Source organism: Etheostoma cragini, chromosome 10 (assembly GCF_013103735.1).
Source record: "Etheostoma cragini isolate CJK2018 chromosome 10, CSU_Ecrag_1.0, whole genome shotgun sequence".
NCBI classification, from domain to species: Eukaryota; Metazoa; Chordata; class Actinopteri; order Perciformes; family Percidae; genus Etheostoma; species Etheostoma cragini.
The window spans coordinates 23,271,603-23,284,030 of NC_048416.1; positions in this window are offsets into that span (position 1 = coordinate 23,271,603).

The window sequence follows — 12,428 nt, forward strand, 5'->3', positions numbered from 1 at the left end:
TACAGTTTGCATTGATAATATCTTCACATGTCCCCTTCTATAACTTTTTCACAGTGGGGTTAGATGTGTTATCAGGGTTGTGTTAACATGTTGAGAGAGGTGAGAAGAGACACCTTAAGTGATGCATAGTTTAGTGCATTGGTTGATGTCTTTCTTGGCTAACTCTCCATTGTAGGGTTTACGTGATCACAGTGGGATTATTCTGATATAAATTAAAATGTAGACTAGTACATAAAACAGTACTACAGTTAAAGTTATAATAGCTGATAATTCATTATCATTCATGCTGTTTTTGGTTGCTCAGGTGATCCAGTAATATGGGGAGAATAATCAACAAGCATCAAATTCAGACGATAGCTTTACAACATTTTGGAGAAAAACATGAACATTTCTCAAGGTTTTCAACAAAGAAGCCCAGAGTAACATACACATATTCAGTTTTAAACTGCTAGTGATATTTGTTTAATGCAGTTATTCACATTATTTAAGAAAAAAATATCTTAATTGATTACCAACATCTGCTTGCATTACAAATGAATCCCGGGAAGAATATACATAGATTGGGTGCATTTATTATTTACCTTTGCTTTCATGGCAGAGGAGGAAATATTTGCATTCACATGTATAAATTCAAAGGTTGATCCATTGGAATGGATTTATGAGTAGTGCTGGGGGTTCTCAAGGTGATCTATCATGCTCTTTCTCCTGCTTGTCAAATTTGCTGAACTTGCCGTTTGCTTTTCAAAGCTTTTTAAAATGGAGCTGAATGTGTTTTCATGTTACAAAATTCAAAGACTTTGACTGACTGAATCAGGCTTTTTCATTTTTGTCCTTTATGCAAATTAATGTGTCCAATGAGTAGTTTCAAATGGCATTACTTTGAAAAGAGATGCAAATCTTATTAAACGGTTTTATTTTATTTATTTATTTATGTATTTAACTCCAACAAATATTCAGTTCTTACAAATCCAAGACCAGCAGGAGGTTTTTCTAATCACTGATAGCACACTGCATCATTATCCAAATTTATTTTACAGTGCTCAAGGCTGGAAGAATTAGGGTTTTTGTTACAAAAGAGGTAATATATCACTTGGTCCAAAATCGCAGCGGCACAGTGTCCCATCTTACTTCAATACGTAACCATGAATTTCCTTCGTTACATTGTGTGCAGAAACAGTGGTTTTTACATTTTTAAAGATTATATGACTCCAGTGTAATTTCTGTAAGCATAAATGGCTAATGCTAATTCCACAATAAATCTAATTGTTTTGCATGCAAAAAATAACATTACATATATTTGAGTCAAGAAATTTAGTCTATATATACATTTTACTTAACATACATCACTACAAAAGTAATATTGGGTAAAGTTTGAAATGAACTGAACATCACTCTCTTGATTGTCATATATTAATTGTTATTAGAATATGCTTTCAATGGAATATTGTGAGACTACTTAACCAATTTCTACCACTTCCAGTTTGTTTAATTTTTTAGTTTTATTCACCAAATAAAAAGTGCGGCATTGAATATATTTGAAATAATAAAAATATAATAACATAAATAAATTGTATATGAATGTCCTTCAGACAAAGGAACTCTTATTGTTCCAAGAGGAAGGATGTACATAAGGCTGTCCATTCAAGCACGTTCAAGTCATAGGTTGTTGTTAACATACCTTTCCACTGTAAAATAAATGTTTCAAAAACAAATAAACTATTTTAAGTTCTATAAGGAAACGCTGTGTCAAAGTGCATGTGTTTTCACTTGCTGGGACGGCGGAACGTAGCATTCACAATCAATGTCTATCAGTAAGGTCAGTCAACAAAGTAAACATCCCCCGTTCCCTCTGCACCGGGTGTTAGAGCCCATTATGCTTTGGAAACGGGATGTGTCCTGCTTAGAGCCCATTATGTGTGGAAAGTGGATGTGTCCTGCTGTCCAAGTCTCTGTGCCCTCTAGCCCTCATTTGAAAGAGGGACGTGACCTTCAGGCTGAGGACTGAACACCACAGCACTGAGCCTCACACATTTGTATTATTCAACACAGTTATGAGGCAGAGAAAATTATTCTTCACAATTATACAATATTTGGTATAAAAAAATCTTGTTTTTGTGTCTCTGTAGTTGTATATTTGTCATAAGTCTCTCATTTAGGGACAGTGCCTTTTAAGTTTCAAAAACAATTTTAAGTGTGTGTGTGTTTGTACTTTCTTACTTTCCTTTGGGGGACCAATTACATTTTATTTTTTACACTTATAAGGGCATTTTTGACAAAGGAAGACATTCGCAATTCTCCAAAAGGCTATCTAATAAGAACACTGAAAATCCATGCTTCTGCCTGCATGCTTTAAAGGTGTATCTAAAAGCGTTGTAGCTTGGTCCTTCATAGAAAACACTAACTCAGCTTGAAGTTGAAGCAGTTACAGTTAATTACAGTAGCAACCCAGAGTACTGGGTACCGTGGTACTGCAATAAGTACATACAGTACATAACGCATCAACATGTCCTAATTCACTTTTCTGCTGTAGATCTGAATGCTTTCTGTGTTCCGAACACTCATTAAGAAAGTGAGAAGGGTTATTTGCCCATCCTCCACCCCTTGTTTATCATTCCATTGTCCACTATGACCGTAACTTCTAGGGATACTATGCTGGTTTGCTTGACTGTAGTTGATTCTGTTATTCAAATACTTTTAAATCAAGTTTAATGACAATTTGCCCCCAGCGTCGAGAAGTGAACCTCTATAAATGGGCGCCCGCTACACCAACTGAGCCATCCTGTCGCCCAGGATTTGCTCTTTTAATATAGTATTAATCATGTTGTGAAGACGTGGAGGAGGAGAAGGAGGAGGAGGAAGGTGTCACTTTTTTATTTATTTTTTTAAACCTCTTCACTGAGTCACAGCAAAGTTTACCAGTCTCTCAGACAGTTGGTAAGTGAGTTGCTGTTTCTTTATTATGCTATTTGCAGTTATATACACACTATCTACCAACTCTGCTTAAGTTGATTTTCTTAATTTAGAAAATGAAATCATAATGAATCTGAAATGCATGCTTTGGGCTTATAACAAAATACATGATGTTACATAATTGGGATGTAAAAATCTGTATTCCATTAAATTTAAAGACAAAAAAGATGTAATCACATTATCGATACATTCAGTAAAAATGGTGATTTTTAGCAGGAGTACAATTTAAAAATACATATTAAGATAAAGAAAAGAAATTTCACCATTAGTTTGTATTTAAAGCAGAAAAGGGGAACAGCATCACAGTGTATTTCAGGTTATGCCCATCTTTCATATCGAGGTAATCAAAAAGTAACGGCAAGTAATCAAGTTAGGTTGCTTTAATATTGTGATACTTGAATTAGGTTACTGAATAACTTTTTTTAAATAGTAGTTCTATTGGAACACATTTACAAGTAACCCTCTCAAACCTGCTAAAATGGTGGAAAATTGGGAACGACATCCCGGACAGCAACATGTAATCTAGAGCGTTGACAGGCAGAGCAATCAACCTTCCAAATCATTCAGGATGATGGACGGCTAATTTTCTTTTTACATCTTATATGATTAATCCCCCTGCAGTGTATATTTATACTTTTTAACAGCCATGCAGCATTCATGCTGATGTTGATGGTCTGACTAACAGTGGCACTTATTCAAATTAGCCTTGATGCCACACTTCGGCACCAGCATCAAAAATAGATGTTCGGGGAATCTGCAGCGGCAATCTGACAAGTGCATATGCTACTAAACCTACTGAGAGGAGATATGTTTGCTGCCACTCCAAAGTCACTGCTGGGCATTTTTTATTGACAGAGGCTTGATCATGGAGGCAATTATACAAAGCCTGTGGCTTGAACACTTAGTGTGACCCTGGCTCATTTCTGAGCCAGATGTTTGTTTAGATTAAACTCCCCTTCTCCTTTTTCTTAAGAATATTTTTGGCCGACACTCAAAGGAGTTTTGTAAACCAACTTTTGACTGGGATGTTGGAGGCAACATAGTACGAAGACTTTCTGTATAGTCCTTCAACGTTAGGTAGTTCTGATGCTTGATGTGATGTATGAGGAAGTCAATTTTCATACATTTAATCACTAAAATTCAAACATAAATCATACCTAAGTCATGGTTATAAAAAAAAAAGGAATACTTTGGTGATTTTGGCAGGGATGTGGCAGCTTCCAAACTTCTTCTACACACACACACACACACACACACACACACACACACCTGGTGACACAAATGCGTTCTTAGACATCTGTAATTGTTTGATTTAGGAGTGAACACTGCTGTTACTAGTGAACAGCTTCAATTGTGTTGCATCTATCAGTTTTTGAAAGGAGCACGGTAGATTTTAAAGAACAAAGAAAAAAATATGTTTTGTTGTGGCTTCAAATTAGGTTGCAGCACAGTTCAAACATGTATGCACAAAATTGTGTCTCCTGAAAAAGGTTCAACTACAATAATTAAAAATAGAAAAAATAAATAAAATAAACATGCTCTTTAAGGACTATATTGTTGTCTAGATTGTTTATTTTTTTCAACTACACAATGGAAAAGTACTTATATTTAATGTATCTGCAAGCTGTTAAATACAAACAAATGGTTATGTTTAGTAAGCCTAAGCAAAGCGATTGATAATTATAAAAAAAGAACACAGAGTTGAGACAAGAGCCATTCCCATTCCCAGGTTGTGTATCCTCGTTCCTCTCCTCGATTGCCCTTGCATTTAAGTCCCACCCACAGGAAATTCGAGCCGAGAAGTCAAGGAAGAGCCCAGAGGAGAGAGTCATCGAGGCAACAGGCATTTAACTAACACGAGACATCTCTGCCTCTGCGCTGTCATTAAAAGCGACTTCAATTAAATATGACGTGCAGCACAGCTGCTTCAGCGGTCTATGGTTTTGTCATACATTGTCATGCATTTTACGTTCACTGTGATAGAAGAAGTAAAAATGACAACTACTTTACTTTCAATTCAATTCACAACATGGCAAAATATGATAAGAATGCACAGGGGTTGTACATTTTTGTTGCATTTAACAAGCACTCAAGCCGCACAGAAACGTCACTACAGCTGATATGGTCGGACATTTAAGCAGCAAAGTTTACTGTGGTTACAAACTCGACAGAGGAAACAACTATTTACCCATTTGTTTGAGTTAACTTTTAAGTTTGAGAAGCCAATGTATACAACAAGGAGTGTGGTTGTCTACACTCATGTTAGAAATTGTGGATGCAAGTCTGGCACACCAGCATGTCTCAGTCCTCAGTGAGTTGGGTGCCTCTGTAAAATTTTAAAGCTGATGCCAAGAGTGAAGATTTGAAAGCATGTAGGGTGTGAAGGAGTGCACAAGAGTGTGAAGGGGACTCAATGGTGTTGAAGCCTAGTTTGAAACTCATAATTCGTTAGTGATCTTGTGGTCTGGTTCAATCCCTTTCTGCACCATCATCTGGAGAAAAAAAATAAAGATCCAAATTGTTGGAGTGGAGGCTGGTTTACTGCACAACCTTCAAGAGAGACATGTAGGCATGTGAAGATCAATCAAAGGCTGGAAGTTGTTACATATACTGTATAATTCATTTAATAGTTGCCTTAAGCTGCTACAAACTACAATATATAACAGCTTACAGAGCATATATTGGAGTTCTGCTGGAAGGAAATTTGTGACCTGAAGTCAATTCTGAAACATGAAAGGCAACGCTTCAATATATAACCAAAACATACACTCTATCCTGACCTTAACCAGTGAGTTTCCTAAAATCACCGAAAACATTCATGTGCACTGCACTGCCCAAAAAGGCACGTCTCGTGAGCCTTTAGCTGCCCACTGCTCCTATAGCACTTTAGGATAGGTTAAATGCAGAGGACAGGATTGGTATCAGATCTAGAAACTTAATCTTGCTCTACTGTACTTGTAAAAGTTTTTTGTGAGTGACACTATACGCTAAATATTCAAAATGGAAACGTACAGTCAATATTCAAAAGAGATATAGAATTTATGCCAAAATGTGGACTCCGTTATGTCCCCCAAAAACCTTCTTCTCAATGTCCTCACATTCTCTCATTTGATACATTATGTGGTCTGGAGATGGTGCATGTCACTTTCATTTTCCTTCAGTACTACGTCTGGGTTTATGGTATAATCTTTGTTTTTCTACAGTCAAATCTTTCCCGGTCCAATCAGCGGCCAGAGGGCTAAGAACGATGACGCTGAAGTTGTGTGCTAGCTGTAATGGCGGCAGAGAAAGATGCGGGCAAAGCCATTTGACTATCCACAAGTTAAAAGCCAGAGCAAGAACAATCTGTGCTGAGTTTTGTTGGTGGCCATGATGTTGTGGCCCTCCTCCCGACGGGGTTCGGGAAAAGTTTCATTTTCCAGCTCGCTCCGTTAGTGGCGTAGGAGTTGACTAAGGTGAGTGCTAGCGATGCTAAGCCGACGTCAGGACCAAACGTTAGAGATTGGTTATGACAGATCCAGAGTGGCTCAGGTCAGATCCAATAGTTTTAAACTTCAACAGAGTATCCGCCTTTCAGGAAGTTAACACTTATCGATGAAATGTAAGAAAAGACTAGCAGAGCTGTGCCTTGTGAGACGATTGAATCACCCAGTTGGCAGTTTTGAAATGCTGTTTTTGAACTCTCGTCACACTTAGATTTGAGTACCCAGCCCAGTATATCCTATCATATTGATAGTTGCAAAGTATTTAATTCTACACTAAAGAGACAAAGGACCTATTGTAATTACTCTGCACATTAAAATAACAGAGTCAATTAGCTAAGGTCAGGTTTTGAGAATTAGAGGATTAAATTACATTTTTAATAAATTGCTGCCATTTGAGAGGTGACAGAGAAAATGATTATCTATTTGAGCTAAATAAAAAAGGTTTATGTCCTAATTGTTAACTCTGAAAGGGAAAAGATGCCTTGGTACTTCTGACTGACAGTTCCCAATATTCAGATAATGAACCATCAGAAAGCCAATCATGATCTAAATAAAAATCTGAAATAGCAAACTATTGTAATATGGAGATCATCCCCAGTGTCACTAAAATGCCACACAATTCTTAAGTCCCCGTTAAAAAGAATCTCCAAGATGAACAACAATATCTTGCAGCTCATTTCAGAGATGATAATTGTTGTTCCTAACAGAATGCAGTGTGTGTGGGAGTGTGATTAACCAGCTAGGCTTGAGAGCTGGCACAAGGGCAAGTCTCAGTTCAATAACAAAAGCCACACAGTACATTGTGCTTACAAAATTATAGCTGTGAGGAGGGCACCTTAGATCCGTTGTCTACAGAACCTTATGACACAGCATGCTTCAACTCTGTACAGAGGGTTGGTATACACATTAGCTCAAACGAGTAAATAAAAATAAGCATTGTTTCTCTATGGAGCCCATAACACTTTTTGCCAAATGCTTAAACACTTAAAGTGAATGATTAGAAAAAAGCATATAACCCTAACCTTGTATAACCACGCCTTAAATAAAGGCACTATAAGAAAAAAACAAGTTTTCTGCTTTGCACTCTCTTTGCGATTCTGCAACATAATTCTTGCAAAACACCACACACTGTTTCTGACATTAGTACTTTGTTTAAGAATGACAACTCTGGCATTTATTGGGAAAACACTTCTCTTCAAAATACTATTTGAAATTAGCAACAAACCCAAACACATGATGAACTTGTGGGCTGCCATTAGTCTTCTATGAGTTCTCCATTACCATGCCACTCTAGTGCCCTACAATACTGCACACAATCAAATTTTTTTCAACATTCATTGAAAAGAAAGTAGATGTACTGTAGTGGAACAATCTTTCACAGAAAGAATAGGTGTACAAAGTACTAAAGAGAGCAGCGTTTTGTATAAAGTAGATCAGTGTGTTGTTGCTGCTTTTAATTCAAGTGTGTGAACATAAACCCTTCTTTGCGTAGGTTAGCAGAGACATTTAAGTGCATTTTTGCAGGAGCATAAATACAGCTTAAGACAGAAATTAACATTTTGAGGAGTATGTTTGTTACCTTAGCCAAGGAGGTCAGTTTGTCAGCTCGCTCTGTCTGACATTTATTGTTAACATTTGTTCATACAGCAGCCCCAAAGTGATTTGCTTAATAACTTGGGAGGATGGGAATTATTACTTCTGACTATCTGGAAATTTCATTCAAAAATATTGTGAGAGTCTCAACTCTTTATGAGATCTTTCAATGTTATTGCATAAGTATCAATACTGACCTTGGCCAAATACTGTATATTGACAGAGGACCAATTTTCTTATTATCTTTCTTATGTATGCTCTTTATTAGCAGTGGCTTTATTGATTCATCCCACATCCACACCACTGCTGTTTACCATACAGTTTCCTTTGTAGTCTTCGGATTGGATGGTCTTGAACTTGAATATGATCTCCCTTCCTGGAAATATGTGGGCTTCTGGCTGGCTTCCCACCTCCTGTAGGAGTGCTGAGAGATGCACAGGGAGAGCCAGGTGAGACTGGAGAGCCATCTGGAGGAGCTGCTTGGTTTTATAATGTGAAGACTCTGCTGGACATTAATGACGGCATTGTCTGGAGCCATAATGAGCTCAGGCTACTTTCAAACGTCTTTGGCACTATGTGTAAACAGTTGGAAATATGGGCATAAACATGCTTTGAGAAGAAACTTCACAGACAGAAAATGCTGTATTAATGTGAATGCTTTGCAAACTAAAGTTATGGTCTACAAGCAGTGAACTGCTCATTATCCACACAGTGTAGCGGTCACATTGAGTCTCGCTGTTGGTGGCGATGTGGATTTTATAAGTAGACCTTCCATTTAAACAGCAAGCAACTATAGCAAGCAACATAAAACCCTGTTGTAAGTAGTTCTCTGGTATAGTGTGACTGAGATCAAAATGTAATAGTTCTCACTCTCTTTCATAGAGCCTTGACATGTTTTGTATGATGTGAAAGCTGTCTTACCATTTTCTTTCAAATTAGAATAGGACAAAAAGAAAAGTGTCTTTTTAGTGCATTGTAAAGGTTTTAACAATGCTCCCACAAACCCTCTTCTTCCAATAGGAGTTCTTAGGGGAAAGTGGAGTCTCACCCCCCAGTGTTGCTATGCAACCACAGAAAACCCAGTTGAAGAATGTTATACAATATTTTATATACATATGTTTTTTCATTGAAAAAGGCATATAAGGATAAGCTGGATAGGCTGGAAAACCGCTTCACAAACAGCGACCCTCTGTCAGTGTGGAGAGACCTGCAGACACTCACAAACTACAGGAGACCACCCCCCCGACACGGCTGGTTCTGAACAACTGGCTGACGAGCTGAATGGATTTTAATGTATGACTGCACCTCAGGAGACCCATCTGTTGAACTCCTGAAGTTTGCTGACAACACAACGGTAATCGGCCTCATCTGGACGGTGATGAGTCGGCCTACAGACGGGAGGTTGATCAGCTGGCTCTCTGGTGTGGTCAGAACAATCTTGAGCTTAACACGCTCAAAACTGTGGATATAATCGTGGACTTCAGGAGAAACCCCCCCACTCTTCCCCCCATGACAATACTCAACAGCCCTGTGTCGTGGAATCCTTTTTCTGGGATCCACTATATCCCAGGAAATAAAGTGGGAGCCCAACACTGACACCATCATAAAGAAGGCACAGCAGAGGCTGTACTTCCTGCGCCAGCTCAGGAAGCTCAACCTGGATGATGACTCTGTAGAAGTGGATCAGCAGCTCCTTTGGCAGCTTATCATTCCTCCTTATCATTTTCAAACATTTTAATTTCTGTCTATATTGTTTCTGTTTATAGTGTGTATATATGGTTTGTTTTGTTGTGTGTTCTGAATGAGTACGCTTATTGTGAGCAATACAATCCAAAGCAAAACTTCCTCATACCTGTCAAATAAGGCTGATTCTGATATACTGTAGTGTTCAATTTCACATGTAACATTCTCACCTAGAGCGGTCATTCACACTTGGCGCAAACAGCCTCTCACACAGTGTAACACTGTCCATCAATAAAAGGGTGAAAAAAATACTTTGGCGATCCACACACTGTAGAGGTCACATTGCGTCTCGCTGTTGGTGTTGATGTGGATTTTACATAAAATCCTGTTGTAAGTAGTTCTCTGGTATAGTGTGACTGAGATCAAAATGTAATAGTTCTGACTCTCTTAACATGTTTTGTATGATGTGAAAGCTGTCTTACCTTTTTTTTATTGTGCATTGTAAAGATTTTAACAATGCGCCCCCAAACCCTCTTCTTCAAGTGGGAGTTCTTAGGGGAAAGTGGAGTCTCACCCCCACACAGAAAACCCAGTTGAAGAATATTATACAATATTTTATGTACATATACAGTGAGGAAAATAAGTATTTGAACACCCTGGTATTTTGCAAGTTCTCCCACTTAGAAATCAGCCAGTCTACAGACCTAAACCCAATAGAGAATCTTTGGAAGGAGCTCAAACTCCGTGTTTCTCAGCAACAGCCCAGAAACCTGACTGATCTAGAGAAGATCTGTGTGGAGGAGTGGGCCAAAATCCCTTCTGCAGTGGGTGCAAACCTGGTGAAAAACTACATGAAACGTTTGACCTCTGGAACTGCAAACAAAGGCTACTGTACCAAATATTAACATTTATTTTCTCAGGTGTTCAAATACTTTTTTGCAGCTGTATCATACAAATAAATAGTTTAAAAATCATACATTGTTATTTCTGGATTTTTTGTTTTAGAATATGTCTCTCACAGTGGACATGCACCTACAATGACAATTTCAGACCCTTCCATGATTTCTAAGTGGGAGAACTTGCAAAAAAGCAGGGTGTATTTATATATATATATATATATATATACACATACATACACACATATATAGTTTTTGTGTGTCATTTAAAGACATTTTTGGTTGGGTGGTCTTTATGGGTCTAATCCCATTCCTTTGTACAGAGCTGAAAAACCTTTTAGTTCCACTATTGTGTTGACTGAGCAAAAATGTCTTCTGTGGATTAGAATAGGGGAAAAAACAATCACTCAAACTTTATCCCTCGTTTACATGACATTAAATTTTGATATAGTTTCAGTTCAAACACATTTGGCTTTATTCTGCAAAACAATATAGGAGAAAATAAACTTGGTATTATATTTTTGATTAATACAAACTAATAAAAACTCTTCAAGTGTTTTCAGTTATGTTGACTGATTAGACCTCGTCTCAGGACTGTGTGGGCATCTACAGACCATGAGTGACTGAAGTTTCCATGACTCCCCTGTTAGCTTTGTTGTCCATGAACAGAGGTTTAAAAATATCTGCTTGGGTTTGCAAGGCCTTGTTTTGTTAAATGCCTCTTTCGCCTTTTACTATTCTGTTTTTATTTACATTGTGTTTTTATTTAGCAATGTTCAAATGGCAACAATTATTCACTAAATCAAGAAGGAACAGATTTTGCCTCTAACCACTAAGCTCCCTAATGTGGCGTATTCTCCATACTCCGTGGCCGACATATGGCAGTGGGAAAAATGGTTCCACTTGTTGTAAAAGAAAGAGGACAACGTTTGGCCGCTGCTATCCTAACAATGCTCAAGGTGTAACTGCAGTGTAGCCTTTGATTGGCTCCCTCAGCCTTCTCACCTATCAGGAAACTGAGTTCAAATCAGAAGACACTGTTAGGTTTCAGGCTTAAGTGGCAGCCTTAATGCCCGGGCACACTAGGAAGATGCACAGTGTAGTTCATTCATGCCACTATGCAGAATAGTTGATGCTGGAAGTCTGACATAGGGAGGTATTGGCTACTTGCACACTTTGTCACTACCCGGGCAAAAACGTAAGACATTTAATTCAAGGGAAATTATTCATATCATTTTCTAGTATTTCACAATTGTACATGCAACTGCACATTGCACTTGTGACTGCAACACAAGCCTCATCTCTTTTGTGGAGCAGTTTATATTCTGGAAGAGTAGGGTTATCCAACGGGAATGGTATTACAACTAATATGATAGTTTCTTCCATGTTGGACTCTTTGCATCTCTTTGCTCCCGTTGACATGTAATTGGTCAGTGTCATTGCATATTTAAGCTCACTCAAGTTTAGCTCCATACAAAAGAACAGAGCAAACATAATTTTCCTCAACAGATTGCAGACATACAATTGAAATGAACTGATTTTGGTTTGAAATTTTACTGCAACAAATGCTGGCGGTAATGGGCTCTCTGGGTGTCTCAGGCCTTCTCTATCACTTGCAGAAGAACAATGTGTGCTGCACAAATCAGCATAGGCAACCCAGCTAGAATGAGGAACCCTTTGCTTTGATCAGAACCTGCAATGACAACTGTGTGGGCTTAATTCTCTTTGACTGTGACTTCCTCATCTCTCGCTGTTGACTGTGCTTCAGTGTGAGAGAGAGAGAGAGAGAGAGAGAGAGAGA